Source organism: Chrysemys picta, chromosome 17 (genome assembly GCF_011386835.1).
Source record: "Chrysemys picta bellii isolate R12L10 chromosome 17, ASM1138683v2, whole genome shotgun sequence".
Classification (NCBI taxonomy): domain Eukaryota; kingdom Metazoa; phylum Chordata; order Testudines; family Emydidae; genus Chrysemys; species Chrysemys picta.
In genome coordinates, this window is record NC_088807.1 from 25,379,346 (window position 1) to 25,394,099 (window position 14,754).

Below are 14,754 nucleotides of genomic sequence, written 5' to 3' on the forward strand. Positions count from 1 at the left end.
GGTGGATGGGGTAGATAGATAGATAGAAGGGGTGGAGGAGGCGGATGGTGTAGATAGATAGGTAGATAGATGGGGTGGAGGAGGTGGATGGGGTAGATAGATAGATAGAAGGGGTGGAGGAGGCGGATGGTGTAGATAGATAGGTAGATAGATGGGGTGGAGAAGGTGGATGGGGTAGATAGATAGATAGAAGGGGTGGAGGAGGCGGATGGTGTAGATAGATAGGTAGATAGATGGGGTGGCGGAGGTGGATGGGGTAGATAGATAGATAGATAGAAGGGGTGTATGGGGGTAGATAGATAGGTAGATGGGGTGGAGGAGGTGGATGGGGTAGATAGATAGAAGGGGTGGAGGAGGTGGATGGGGTAGATAGATAGATAGAAGGGGTGGAGGAGGCGGATGGTGTAGATAGATAGGTAGATAGATGGGGTGGAGGAGGTGGATGGGATAGATAGATAGATAGATGGGGTGGAGGAGGTGGATGGGGTAGATAGATAGATAGATGGGGTGGAAGAGGTGGATGGTGTAGATAGGTAGATGGGGTGGAGGAGGTGGATGGGGTAGATAGATAGAAGGGGTGGAGGAGGTGGATGGGGTAGATAGATAGGTAGATAGATGGGGTGGAGGAGGTGGTTGGGGTAGATAGATAGGTAGATAGATGGGGTGGAGGAGGTGGATGGGGTAGATAGATAGGTAGATAGATGGGGTGGAGGAGGTAGATGGGATAGATAGATAGATAGATAGATAGATAGATAGATAGATAGATGGGGTGGAAGAGGCGGATGGGGTAGACAGATAGATGCGATAGATAGGCCACCGGCGGGGCAGGGGGGGTTCGCGGGGACAGGCAGTGAGACAGAGCAGGGGGTCAGCCAGATGGGCAGAGCGAACGACAGACAAAAGGGGGGAAGAGAAGAAAAAACACCAAGTCAAGGAGGAGCAGGACAGCACTGACCACACAGAGACCCCAGCCCAGCGAGGGGGGGAGCAGAGCCCCCCGCGCCGGAGCTGGACGCTGAGAGCAGCCACGCAGAGACACACAGCGAGGGGCCTGGGCAGGGCCCGGCGGGACACCACGGCACGGAGAGACACGGGGCCACGGAGAGAGACAGGCTGCACCCCCTGGGACGAGCGCCAGGAGATCACAGGCCCGGAGAGAGAGAAGCTGGAGGCAGGCCACAGAGCCGCGTAGCTGAGCCACGGAGCCATGGGGAGAAGGCCCATGGGGGCCCGGAGAGAGACTGGCTGTCTGGGACGGGCAGCGGAGGATGCTGGGCTTGGTTCCCACTGGGCAGCGAGCCTCGGAGAGAGAGGGGCCCGCGGGAGAAGGCCAGGATCACAGACACCGCAGGGAAGGGGGCACCGGCCAGCCAGCCCCCCGCCCGCCGTCCGTTGGGGGTGCTGGAGACGAAGGCTGAGTGGCTGGGACAGGAGGGGTAGGGAATCTGGAGAGGTTTCCGGAGGGGATCAAGGGGGGCGGAGGGGAAGGCTGCAGAAGGCTCGGCGGGACGGATCGAGCAGGCAGGAGAGAACGGGCAGGTGGGAAGCCAGGAGATCCGGTCACAAGGGGGGCCGCTGGCAAAGGGCTCCAACGACTTCCCCCGCTGCTGCCAGGACCCCAAAGAGCAGCACCGGACGCCAACACCCGACTCCATGACCGGGCACCGCGGCCGTGAGACGCAGAGACGAACACCGCGCCCTTGCCCCAACGCCCCAGCACCTGAGAGCCCCCCGTTCTCCCAGGCCCCCGGCTCTAACCCACCAGCCCCCACTTCCCTCCCAGAGCCGGGGAGAGAACCCAGGAGTCCTGGCTCCCAGCCCCCCCGGCTCTAACCACCAGCCCCCACTCCCCTCCCAGAGCCAGGGAGAGAACCCAGGAGTCCTGGCTCCCAGCCCCCCGGCTCTAACCACCAGCCCCCACTTCCCTCCCAGAGCCGGGGAGAGAACCCAGGAGTCCTGGCTCCCAGCCCCCCGGCTCTAACCACCAGCCCCCACTTCCCTCCCAGAGCCGGGGAGAGAACCCAGGAGTCCTGGCTCCCAGCCCCGCCTGCTCTAACCACCAGCCCCCACTCCCCTCCCAGAGCCGGGGAGAGAACCCAGGAGTCCTGGCTCCCAGCCCCCCCTGCTCTAACCACCAGCCCCCACTTCCCTCCCAGAGCCGGGGAGAGAACCCAGGAGTCCTGGCTCCCAGCCCCCCTGCTCTAACCACTAGCCCCCACAGCTGGGAATGGAAGCAAATACCTTCCCTGTCTATTTATTGCCTCTTTATAAAAACATCCATGTCAATGTTTACGGAAAGTTTCTGCTCATGAAGCCCCAGGAATCAGTTCCGGGTGGGGGGGGGAGTTGGGGGGGAGATAAATTCGGAATCTAGTGGGAAACTGAGTCACCGCTATGATTCATGGCATCAAAGACAGGAGCTCCCCGCCCAGCCCCCCGCACGGTGACCCCCAGGGCCCGGTCCCAGGGCCAGGGGAGGGCGCCCCCCTGCCGAGCCCCCCTGCCCCACGGTGCCCCCCATGGCCAGTCACCCTGCCCCCCAGGGCCACCCGCTCTCTGCCACGCTCCAGCACTGCCGCCGCCCCCACTCACGGGCTTCCTGGGGCAAAGTCCATCGCCGCCTCCTGGCTTCTCCTGCCCCCGATCCCCTGGCTTGGGGGGCTGGGGGCTCCCCCTGCCCTGGCGCGCAGGCACCCCCCGGCGGGAGGGAGCTGGGCCGTGGGGCCGGGCAGGGCGCCCTAGCAGCGCCCAAGGGGAAGGGTGTCACCGCGCTGCCATCAGCTGATCGGAAACCCGAGCTCCGTGGGGCACCCAAAGGGGGCGGAGAGGGGGGGGTTAACCCTGTGAGGGCTGGGAACAGTCCTTCTTCCCGCTGTGCCAGGGGAGGGACCTTGCCCAGAGCCGGGGAGAGAACCCAGGCGTCCGGCCTCCCAGCCACACCCTGCTCTAACCATTAGACCCCACTGCCCCTCCCGGAGCTGGGGAGAGAACCCAGGAGTCCGGGCTCCCAGCCCCCCCTGCTGTAACCACTAGACCCCACTCCCCTCCCAGAGCTGGGGAGAGAACCCAGGAGTCCGGGCTCCCACCCCCACCCCGCTCTAACCACTAGACCCCACTCCCCTCTGACAGCTGGCTAATACACAGCTGGGCTGTCAACAGGAAGGGAGGCCAATAGCATGGATAATGCGTTCCCCAGACCTCTGAGCCCGCTGCCGGGGGAGGGAGCCCGGACTCCTGGGTTCTCTCCCTGGCTCTGGGAGGGGAGTGGGATCTAGTGGTTAGAGCAGGGGGGCGCTGGGAGCCAGGACTCCTGGGTTCTCTCCCCAGCCTTGGGAGGGAAGTGGGGTCTGGTGGGTCAGAGCAGGGGGGGCTGGGAGCCAGGACTCCTGGGTTCTCTCCCCGGCTCTGGGAGGGGAGTAGGGGGTGGTGGGTTAGAGCGGGAGGGGGATGGGGGGGCTGGGAGCCAGGACTCCTGGGTTCTCTCCCTGGCTCTGGGAGCGCAGTGGGGTCTAGTGGTTAGAGCAGGGGCGGGGGTGGGAGCCAGGACGTCTGGCTTCTCTCCCCAGCTCTGGGAGGGGAGTGGGGTGTAGCGGTTGGCACAGGGTGGGGCTGGGGGAGCCAGGACTCCTGGGTTCTCTTCCCTACTCTGTTACTGTGACCATTTCAACTGCAGAGATGGAAATGGTCACTAGAGGGCGGTGCTAGCCGCAGGAAATTTCACACCGTATAAGGGATTTGACTAAAGTTTATCTCCTGCCTGTAGCTTCTTTCCCCCTAGTTAGAGACCCTACAATAACAAACTAGCATGCAAGCATCCCTGAGGGGAGTGGGGGCTAGTGGTTAGAGCAGGGGGGGGGCTGGGAGCCAGGACTCCTGGGTTCTCTCCTGGCTCTGGGAGGGGAGTGGGGCCTCGTGGTTAGAGTTGGGAGTCAGGACTCCTGGGTTCTCTCCTGGCTCTGGGAGGGGAGTGGGGCCTCGTGGTTAGAGTTGGGAGTCAGGACTCCTGGGCTCTCTCCCCAGCTCTGGGAGGGGAGTGGGGCCTAGTGGTTAGAGCTGGGAGCCAGGACTCCTGGGTTCTCTCCTGGCTCTGGGAGGGGAGTGGGGCCTGGTGGTTAGAGCTGGGAGCCAGGACTCCTGGGTTCTCTCCTGGCTCTGGGAGGGGAGTGGGGCCTGGTGGTTAGAGCTGGGAGCCAGGACTCCTGGGTTCTCTCCTGGCTCTGGTAGAGGAGTGGGATGTAGCAGTTAGAGCAGAGGGTGGGCTGTTCAGGAGACAACCGGTAATAGCCACAGCTATTAATTCTCTTGCATTTAAGTCCTCGGGTTTGTACAAGTAATAGGTACAGAAACACTGCGGTTCCTTAGCAACCTGCTCCGCTTGCGGGAGCAAATTGTTTGTGGATTGCTAATACTTGTCTAAGAGCGAGTGTGTTAATACACAATAGAAGTGAGGGGGAATAAACACGTATATCTGCCCAAAGATTGCACATTATCTGCACAGCTCCCTATAGAAATAGACACGTATAGCTGGGGATCTTATAGATTTCACAGCTGTGTACACAAATATACACAGAAGCTATGCATGTCAGTGTCACGGCTATAGAGAGAAATATACCCATATAGCTAGGACTATATCAGATTTCATAGCTCCATACTGAAATATATATTTATAGCCAGGACTATTATAGCTGGGTGGGGTAGGATTTCCCCCCCCAAAATCTGACGAATCATCTTGTTTATTTTTACGCCTTCCCCCCCGCACCAATTTTTATCAATTTAAAATGTCATGGTTGTGGGGAAGGTCAGATAAGGGAGGAGCCCGATAAATAATGATTGAACGGCAGCAGGTGTTGAGATGCAAACAGCTAAACCTTTGAAACCATTAAAACAACTCGTCAATATCGTGTGTCAAAATAGCCAAAAAAATCAATCTCCCGAAAGGTAACTCTAATCAGCAAGTTTCTTACTTTGCCTGTCTGTCAATTTCGATTACCACCAAGGGAAATTTTTTTCCATTGGTTTGTGTGTGTGGTGAAATCGACATTGATGGACAAAAATCTGATCCTTCCTAGGTTAATTATAGATTTCATCACTGTCTTCAGAAATGTACAGAAATCTCTACAGACACATACCCATATAGCTAGGAACATCATCGATTTCATAACTATCTATTATGTATTTCACAGATCTCTCCAGCACTATAGCTATTAATTGTATAGATTTCACAGACAGACATACAGATGTACCTTTTACAGATCCAATAGCTACAGAAATATGCACAGAAATCTATTATAGTGTGTTCCTAGATCTATGAAAATATTGGTGCATATTATATAATCCTGATAGGTACGTGTAGATCTAAGAATATAATCGAATATAGACACAGGTATATACAGAAATCTGCAACTGTAATATTCCTAGATCTACAAATACAACCAGGAATTTGTATGAATTATATTACTTATTATACTATATGCATAGATCTATACATACCTAGGAATATAATGTAATATAGGAGCTATATGTGTCTATTTCTATATATATGATCACAGCCTATTTATTTACATGTGTTTATGAATATGATAGTTTCCTAGAGTTTAAGAGATCACTAGATCGTCTAGTCTGACTTCCTGAGTCACAGGCCAGAGAATTCCATCTAGTCACCCATGTACTGAGCCTAAAGACCTAAAGAAGAGCTCCATCATGTAAGCTTGTCTCCCTCCCGAACGGAAGTTGGTCCGATAAAAGATATTTCCTTGCCTCCCTTGTTAGAGTAAAGCTTTTCAGTGCTCAGGAAACTAAACTCTTGAGAACGGGGGAAACCGAGACCTCACCAATGCCCATGGTCCCTGCCATGACAGGTATTCGATTGAGAGGTGACCAGATGATCTATACCCCTGCTAGCTCGGAGCACTCCTGGCCAGTATCCTGACTCCAGCTTTGACCAGCCCCAGATACTTCAGAGAAAGGCGGCGGGGGGGATGACAACAACAAGATTGATTCCCACTAGGGGGAAAAATCCTTCCTGACCCCTCCAGGTGCCTGGCTTCAGCCCTGAAGCATGAGATTGGGTTAGAGTAAATTATCATAACACAGAGCTGCAAGTGTTAGGAGCCAGTTAAGAGCAATATAGGTGATCCTGTAGACCCCAAAGCACATGAAAAAAGGGAAAGAACCAGGGAATCCACAGACTATAATATATATTGTAGCATATTATATTCCTAGATACCACACATCCAAGCATGGATACTAATTATATTGTACTATAATATTATGCATTAGCTATACGTGTACAGCTACGAATATAATCTGATAGGGATATACATGCAAGAATATACCCATATCTAGGAATATATTATAAATGATAAAATATAATTGAGTAACAAGTAATGTTATTAATATAACATCATTAACATCTATGCCTAGATATGGGTCATTCTTGTGTATATAAAAATATTATATTCCTAGACACACACATATGGCTCACATACATGTTATTATATTATGAAAATATACATGAATATTCTATGAACAGATATACACATATAGCTAGTTTATTGCAGTACAGTCTCGCATTAGAGGATATATCTGCATTGTGTGTATAGACATGTTTATAAATACCTAAGAATATGATGATACTCATAGATATAGTTACAGCTATTACTAATGATATCATATTATATTACTAGATACATGTATAGTCTTATATATATACCTAATAATATAGTGATAATCATTGATACTCATCTAGTTAGTGCATTATTAATAATTAATATTATATGAATAGATTTATATATTCTTGTGTATAATCATATTATAAAGTTGGGAACATACTACTCATATTATACTCAGATACACTTACAGCTAACATTTTTAGAAAGAAAGAAAGAAAGAAAGAAAGAAAAAGAAAGGGTGGATGGGGATAGATAGATAGATAGATAGATAGATAGATAGATAGATAGATAGATAGATAGATAGATAGATAGATAGATAGATGGGGTGTGGAGATAGATAGATAGATAGATAGATAGATAGATAGATAGATAGATAGATAGATAGATAGATAGATAGATAGATGGGGTGTGGGGATAGATAGATAGATAGATAGATAGATAGATAGATAGATAGATAGATGGGGTGGATGGGGTGGATGGGGATAGATAGATAGATAGATAGATAGATAGATAGATAGATAGATAGATAGATAGATGGGGTGGCTGGGGATAGATAGATAGATAGATAGATAGATAGATAGATAGATAGATAGATGGGGTGGCTGGGGATAGATAGATAGATAGATAGATAGATAGATAGATAGATAGATAGATAGATAGATAGATAGAGGGGGTGGCTGGGGATAGATAGATAGATAGATAGATAGATAGATAGATAGAGGGGGTGGCTGGGGATAGATAGATAGATAGATAGATAGATAGATAGATAGATAGATAGATGGGGTGTGGGGATAGATAGATAGATAGATAGATAGATAGATAGATAGATAGATAGATAGATAGATAGATAGATAGATAGATAGATAGATAGACTAGGGAAAAGCAACCTCGATGGAGCTACTATAAGGTGGGTGAATAACTGGTTGGAAAACCGTTGCCAGAGGGTAGTTACCAGGGGTTCATAGTCAGGCTGGAAGGACATAACGAGTGGGGTCCCGCAGGGATCGGTTCTGGGTCCGGTTCTGTTCAATATCTTCCTCCATGATTTGGATAACGGCGTAGAGAGTACACTGATAACGTTTACAGACGATACCAAGCTGGGAGGGGTGGCAAGCGCTTTGGAGGACAGGATTAAAATTCAAAATGATCTGGACAAACTGGAGAAATGGTCTGAAGTAAATAGGATGAAATTCAATAAGGACAAACGCAAAGTGCTCCACTTCGGAAGGAACTGTCAGTCGCGCACACACAATGCACAATGACTGCCTAGGAAGGAGTCCTGCAGGACGGGGTCTGGGGGTCATAGTGGATCACAAGCTAAATATGAGTCAACAGTGTGACGCTGTTGCAAAAAAAGCGAACATCCTTCTGGGATGTATTAGCAGGAGTGTTGTGAGCAAGACACGAGGAGTAATTCTCCCACTCTGCTCCGCGCTGATACGGTCTCAGCTGGAGGATTGTGTCCTGTTCTGGGCACCACATTTGAGGAAAGATGTGGACAACTTGGAGAAAGTCAAGAGAAGAGCGACAAGAATGATTAAAGGTCTATAACCTATAGAGGGAAGATTGAAAAAACGGGGTTTGTTTAGTCTGGAGAAGAGAAGCCTGAGAGGGGACATGAGAACAGTTTTCAAGTACATAAAAGGTCGTTACAAGGAGGAGGGAGAAAAATTGTTCTTAACGTCTGGGGATCGGACAAGAAGCAATGGGCTTAAATTGCAGCAAGGGTGGTTTAGGTTGGACATTAGGAAAAACATCCTAGCTCTCTGGGTGGTTAGGCACTGGAATAAATTGCCCAGGGAGGTTGTGGAATCTCGGTCATTCGGGATTTTTAAGAGCAGGTTGGACAAACCCCTGTTGGGGAGGTCTAGAGATAATACATAGTCCTGAGTGCAGGGGACTGGACTAGATGACCTCTCGAGGTCCCTTCCAGTCCTATGATTCTGTGATAGATAGATAGATAGATAGATAGATAGATAGATAGATAGATAGATAGATAGATAGATAGATAGATAGGATGTGTGGGGATAGATAGATAGAGAAAGGGTGTGTGTGGGGATAGATAGATGAGGTGGAGGAGGTGGATGGGGTAGACAGATAGATGCAATAGACAGAGGGAGTGGATGGGGATAATAGATAGATAGATAGATAGATAGATAGATAGATAGATAGATAGATAGATAGATAGATAGATAGATAGATAGATAGATGGGGTGTGGGGATAGATAGATAGATAGATAGATAGATAGATAGATAGATAGATAGATAGATAGATAGATAGATAGATAGATAGATAGATAGGGGTGTGGGGATAGATAGATAGATAGATAGATAGATAGATAGATAGAAGGGCTGTCAATTATTCACAGTTAATTCATGTGATTAACTGAAAAAAATTAATCACTTTAAAACAAATGAATTGCGATTAATCACAGTTTTAACCGCACTGTTAAACAGCAATAGAATACCACTTGAAATTGATTATAAATATTTTTGGATGTTTTTGTACATTTTCAAATATATTGATTTCAATGACAACACAGAATAGAAAGGGTGCAGGGTTCACTTTATATGATTATTTTTGATTACAAATATTTGCACTGTAAAAAAGAACTAGTATTTTTCAGTTCACTTCATACAAGTCCTGTCACAATCTCTTTATGGTGAAAGAGCAACTTACAATTTATTTATTTTTTGGTTACATAACTGCACTCAAAAACAAAACAATGTAAAACTTTAGCGCCTACTAGTCCACTCAGTCCTACGTCTCGTTCAGCCAGTCACTCAGATAAACAAGTGTGTTCACATTTACGGGAGATAATGCTGCCGGCTTCTTATTTACAATGTCACCTGAAAGTGAGAACAGGTGTTTGCACAGCACTTTTGTATCTGGCGTTGCAAGGTATTTACGTGCCAGATTTGCTAAAGATTCGTCTGCCCCTTCACGCTTCGGCCACCGTTCCGGAGGACATGCGTCCATGCTGATGACACTCGTTCAAAAAGAATGCATTAATTCACTTTGTGACTGGTGAGAATTGTATGTCTCCTGCTCTGTTTTACCTGCATTCTGCCATATATTTCATGTGATAGCAGTCTCGGATGATGACCCAGCACATGTTCGTTTTAAGAACACGTTCACTGCAGAGTTGACAAAACGCAAAGAAGGCACCGATGTGAGATTTCTAAAGATAGCTACAGCACTCGACCCAAGGTTTAAGAATCTGAAGTGCCTTCCCAAATCTGAGAGGGGCGAGGTGTGGAGCATGCTTTCAGATGTCTCCGATGTGGAAACTACAGAACCCGAACCACCAAAAAGGAAAGTCAACCTTCTGCTGGTGGCATCTGACTCAGATGATGAAAATGAACATGCGTCGGTCTGCTCTGCTTTGAATCGTTATCAAGCAGAACCCGTCGTCAGCATGGAACGGTGGCCGAAGCATGAAGGGGCAGACGAATCTTTAGCAAATCTGGTACGTAAATACCTTGCAACGCCGGCTACAAAAGTGCTGTGCAAATGCCTGTTGTCACTTTCAGGTGACATTGTAAACAAGAAGCCGGCAGCATGATCTCCTGTAAATATAAACACACTTGCTCATCTTAGCGATTGGCTGAACAAGAAGTAGGACTGAGTGGACTTGTGGGCTCTGAAGTTTTGCATTGTTTTGGTTTTGAGTGCAGTTATGTAACAAACAAAAAATCTACATTTGTAAGTTGCATTTTCACGATAAAGAGATTGCACGACAGGACTTGTATGAAGTGAATTGAAAAATACTAGTTCTTTTGTTCATCATTTTTACAGTGCAAATATCTGTAATAAAAATGATCCTATAAAGTGAGCACTGGACACTTTGTAGTCTGTGTTGTCATTGAAATCAATATATTTGAAAATGTAGAAAACATCCAAAAATATTTATAATCAATTTCAACTGGTATTCTCTTATTGATTAAAACTGCAATGAAACATGATTCATTTTTGTAATCGTTTGACAGCCCTAATAGATAAATGTGTATATTTCTGTGTCTCTCTACATATAATACCTATGAATATTATATGATATTCATATCCGCATGTAGCTAATATCTATTAATATTACATTATTCATAGCTATCAAGAGACGTATACACATGCATTTTTGATTGTAATACAGTACTCCGACCTATTTGTGTATATGCCTGTTCCAAGGTGAATGTTATATTAAATTCATATATACACATATAGCTAGGAATTTGTAAGATTCCTAGTTATGTGTGAATATTGCCATGTATAGATAATGAAATATCCTATAGTATGAAATATAAATACAAGAGAAGAGACGCTAGAAATCTCTCTATAGTACGGACAAATGATTAGCTACCCTTTACTCTGTCCCTTTCGCTATGCAGAATAATCATAATGTTTAGAGATTTCTCTTAATTAGAGATCTATAAAGCGACCTCTCAAATACAAGGTAACACACCAGTTTTTCGCATACACACGATTCGCCCAGATGTCCACTGAAATCATTGCTAAATTTGGTGTGTGAGTGTGTCCGTGTGTGTGTGTCCGTGTGTGTCCGTGTGTCCCTGCCGCAGGGGCTGAGACCTGCTATGTGTCTGTATTACATTTACAGCTGATCCTTCACCTGCCTGCAGCACCTGGATATCTTTCTTCCCCCAGCCAGACGCACGGGTGAGCTCCCATTGTAACCCCGCATCTCACAACCCGTCTCCGAGACAATACACCCACAGAGAGCACGGCTTGGATTTTTTCCCCCCTAAATGATTAATTCTTCCAGCAGGCGTAACTACCTTGGGTTTTTTTTTTTTCGGGCAACTTTTTTTCAAATGATAACACAAAAATGGCTGCCTTGGATCAGACCCAGGGGCCCATCTACCCCGGTATCCTGCCTCCTCCACCCCAGATCAGACCACGGGCCCATCTACCCTGGTATCCCGCCTCCTCCACCCCAGATCAGACCACGGGCCCATCTACCCCGGTATCCTGCCTCCTCCACCCCAGATCAGACCACGGGCCCATCTACCCTGGTATCCCGCCTCCTCCACCCCAGATCAGACCACGGGCCCATCTACCCCGGTATCCTGCCTCCTCCACCCCAGATCAGACCACGGGCCCATCTACCCTGGTATCCTGCCTCCTCCACCCCAGATCAGACCACGGGCCCATCTACCCTGGTATCCCGCCTCCTCCACCCCAGATCAGACCACGGGCCCATCTACCCCGGTATCCCGCCTCCTCCACCCCAGATCAGACCACGGGCCCATCTACCCCAGTATCCCGCCTCCTCCACCCCAGATCAGACCACGGGCCCATCTACCCCAGTATCCCGCCTCCTCCACCTCAGATCAGACCACGGGCCCATCTACCCCGGTATCCCGCCTCCTCCACCCCAGATCAGACCACGGGCCATCTACCCCGGTATCCCGCCTCCTCCACCCCAGATCAGACCACGGGCCCATCTACCCCGGTATCCCGCCTCCTCCACCCCAGATCAGACCACGGGCCCATCTACCCCGGTATCCCGCCTCCTCCACCCCAGATCAGATCATGGGCCCATCTTCCCCGGTAGCCTGCCTCCTTCTCCACAGATCAGACCACGGGCCCATCTATTCTGGCATCCCGCCTCCTCTACCTCAGGTCATTCCCATGGGCCCATCTACCCCAGTATCCAGTCTCTGGCGGTGGTGGCTGGCACCAGCTTGCCCTGAGGAAGGGGAAAACTCTGCCATGATGGGGTAACGGCCCCGCAACAGCTCGAGGCCAGGTCCCCCCCCAGCAGGGGGGGCGGCAGGGACACACACACACACACAGTCTCTCTCACACACACCCGCATCCCTCCAGCTGCTCAATGATGACTCAAGCTCTAGCTATTAATTAATCCAGGAAACCAGGGGGGGATGGGGGAAAATTTATTTTAGTAACAACGCTGATTCCAGAGGGGGGCCCCCCCGGCTGTCATGGCAACCAGGGACTCCCCGTATACCCTCCCCCCACCTGGAAAATTCACCCAACCTCACCTACCACCCTCCATGGATCTCCCCCAGCCACCAGGAACACGGGCCAATCTATTTTGGGAAGGGGGGGTGTCTCTCTGGTTTGTTATTGTAGAGTCTCTGTGTCTCCCTGTCTGTTATTAGAGTCTCTCTGGTTTGTTACTGTAGGGTCTCGCTGGTTTATTATTGTAGGCCAGTCTCTCTGGTTTGTTATTGTAGGGTCTCGCTGGTTTATTATTGTAGGCCAGTCTCTCTGGTTTGTTATTGTAGGGTCTCGCTGGTTTATTATTCTAGGCCGGTCTCTCTGGTTTGTTGTTATAGGGCCCTGCCAAATTCAAGGTCCATTTTGGCCAATTTCACAGTCACAGGGTTTTAAAAATCGTCAATTTCATGATGTTGGCTGTTGAAATGTGAAATTTCAGGGTGCTGTAACTGTCAGGGTCCTGACCCAAAAAGGAGGTGTGTGGGGGGGGGAGGTCTGTGACGATGGGGGAATGTTCTTAATATTTTCTCTGAATACTGTGTGGGTGCCTCAGTTTCCCCTATGCACTTCTCAAGTCTCTAGGTGGGGGTGATTGGTGCAGAGCCCAAGAGGGCCAGTGCGATGGTGTCTGCACAGAGAATGGCCGACGCCCTGTCTCCTGGCAACTAATGGCCTGGGCCCCTCCCCGGCAAGGTGCCAACTGAAGGTGTTGGAGAACAAAGGGATGAGGTGACCTCCTGGCCCGGGAAAGAGACAAAGGCCAGAGGAGGGGCTGGGGGGGGGAGGCTGGGGGGGGTTCACTTTGGATCTGGCTGGGGAAACGGAGGGAGCCCCGGGGCTGGGGTCTCAGCTCCTTGCCCCCCAAGATGGACCTGACTGAGGGGATCCCAATTGTCTGTGTCAGACCGTGATCCTATCGTCTAATAAACCTTCTGTATCCCCGGCGGGCGGAGAATCAGGTCTGGCTGCGGAGTTGGGGGGCAGGGCCCTCTGGCCCCCCAGGACCCCACCCGGGGGAAGCGCACGGGGGGGCATTCGGCCAAATGCTCCGGGGTCAGACCTGGGAAGGTGGCAGCTGTGGTAGCTTCTTGCCCTGGAGTCTGCTCCGAGAGAGGGGGCTCCCCCGAGTCCTGCCTGACTTCGTAGGGAGCCGCTCCGGAGCATCGCCCGGGGACTCCATGACAGGGTCACGAGGTTATTTTTGGGGGGGGGGCGCTGCTCTTACGTCTGTGCTGCTGCTGGGGGGGCGTTGCCTTCAGAGCTGGGCAGAAGTCAGGGTGGCAATACCGTGACCCCCCTGAAATAACCTTGTGACCCCCCAGTTTGGTCTCCCCCGTGAGTATACAGAGGGTCGAGTATGGTATAGGGTCAAAGCACCCAAAAGGCAGATTTCACGGTCCGTGACTCGTTTTTCATGGCCAGGAATTTGGTAGGGCCCTAGTTTTTATCAGGTCTCCTTCCATAGGCTGGTTTGTTATTGTAGGGTGCCCTTTGCTGATGATGCCCCAGGCTCCAACTCCCCCCCAGCCCCGGCCCCGTTCTCCACCCCACACCCGGTGCCGGAGGGGCGGCGTCAAACAAAGCCAGACACAGGAGGGGGTCGTGAGGAAACTGAGGCAGAGGCAGATGAAGGAGGGAAGAGGCGGCTGCACCCCAGCGCCGTGGGAGCCCTCCCCGTGTGGCGTTATGTGCGGCTGGTCCCCAGCTGTCCCGCCCCAGAGGTGGCTGCATCTCAGCACTGAGCGAGCCATCCCCCGGCCAGCCGGCGTTATATGCGGCTGTTCCCAGCTGCCCCAGGCCAGAGGTGGCTGCACCACGTGAATCTCGCCTACCGTAGAAACAGCTGTTGGGAGGCTGGCGCTGTGTATGTTTCTGGTTGCCATGGCAATGTATCCTGGCAGCCCAACATTGTCACTCCTCCTCCGAGCTGTCAGCTCTCCCCCCCCTCGCCCCCATGTCTCCTAGCAACGTCCTGCTACATGAGCCTCGAGGTTCCACTACCACGCACCCCTAGCAACACAGCTCCCAGCCACTGTCTGGGGAGAGAACCCAGGAGTCCTGGCTCCCGCCCCCTCTGCTCTAACCACTAGCCCGCACTCCCTTCCCCGA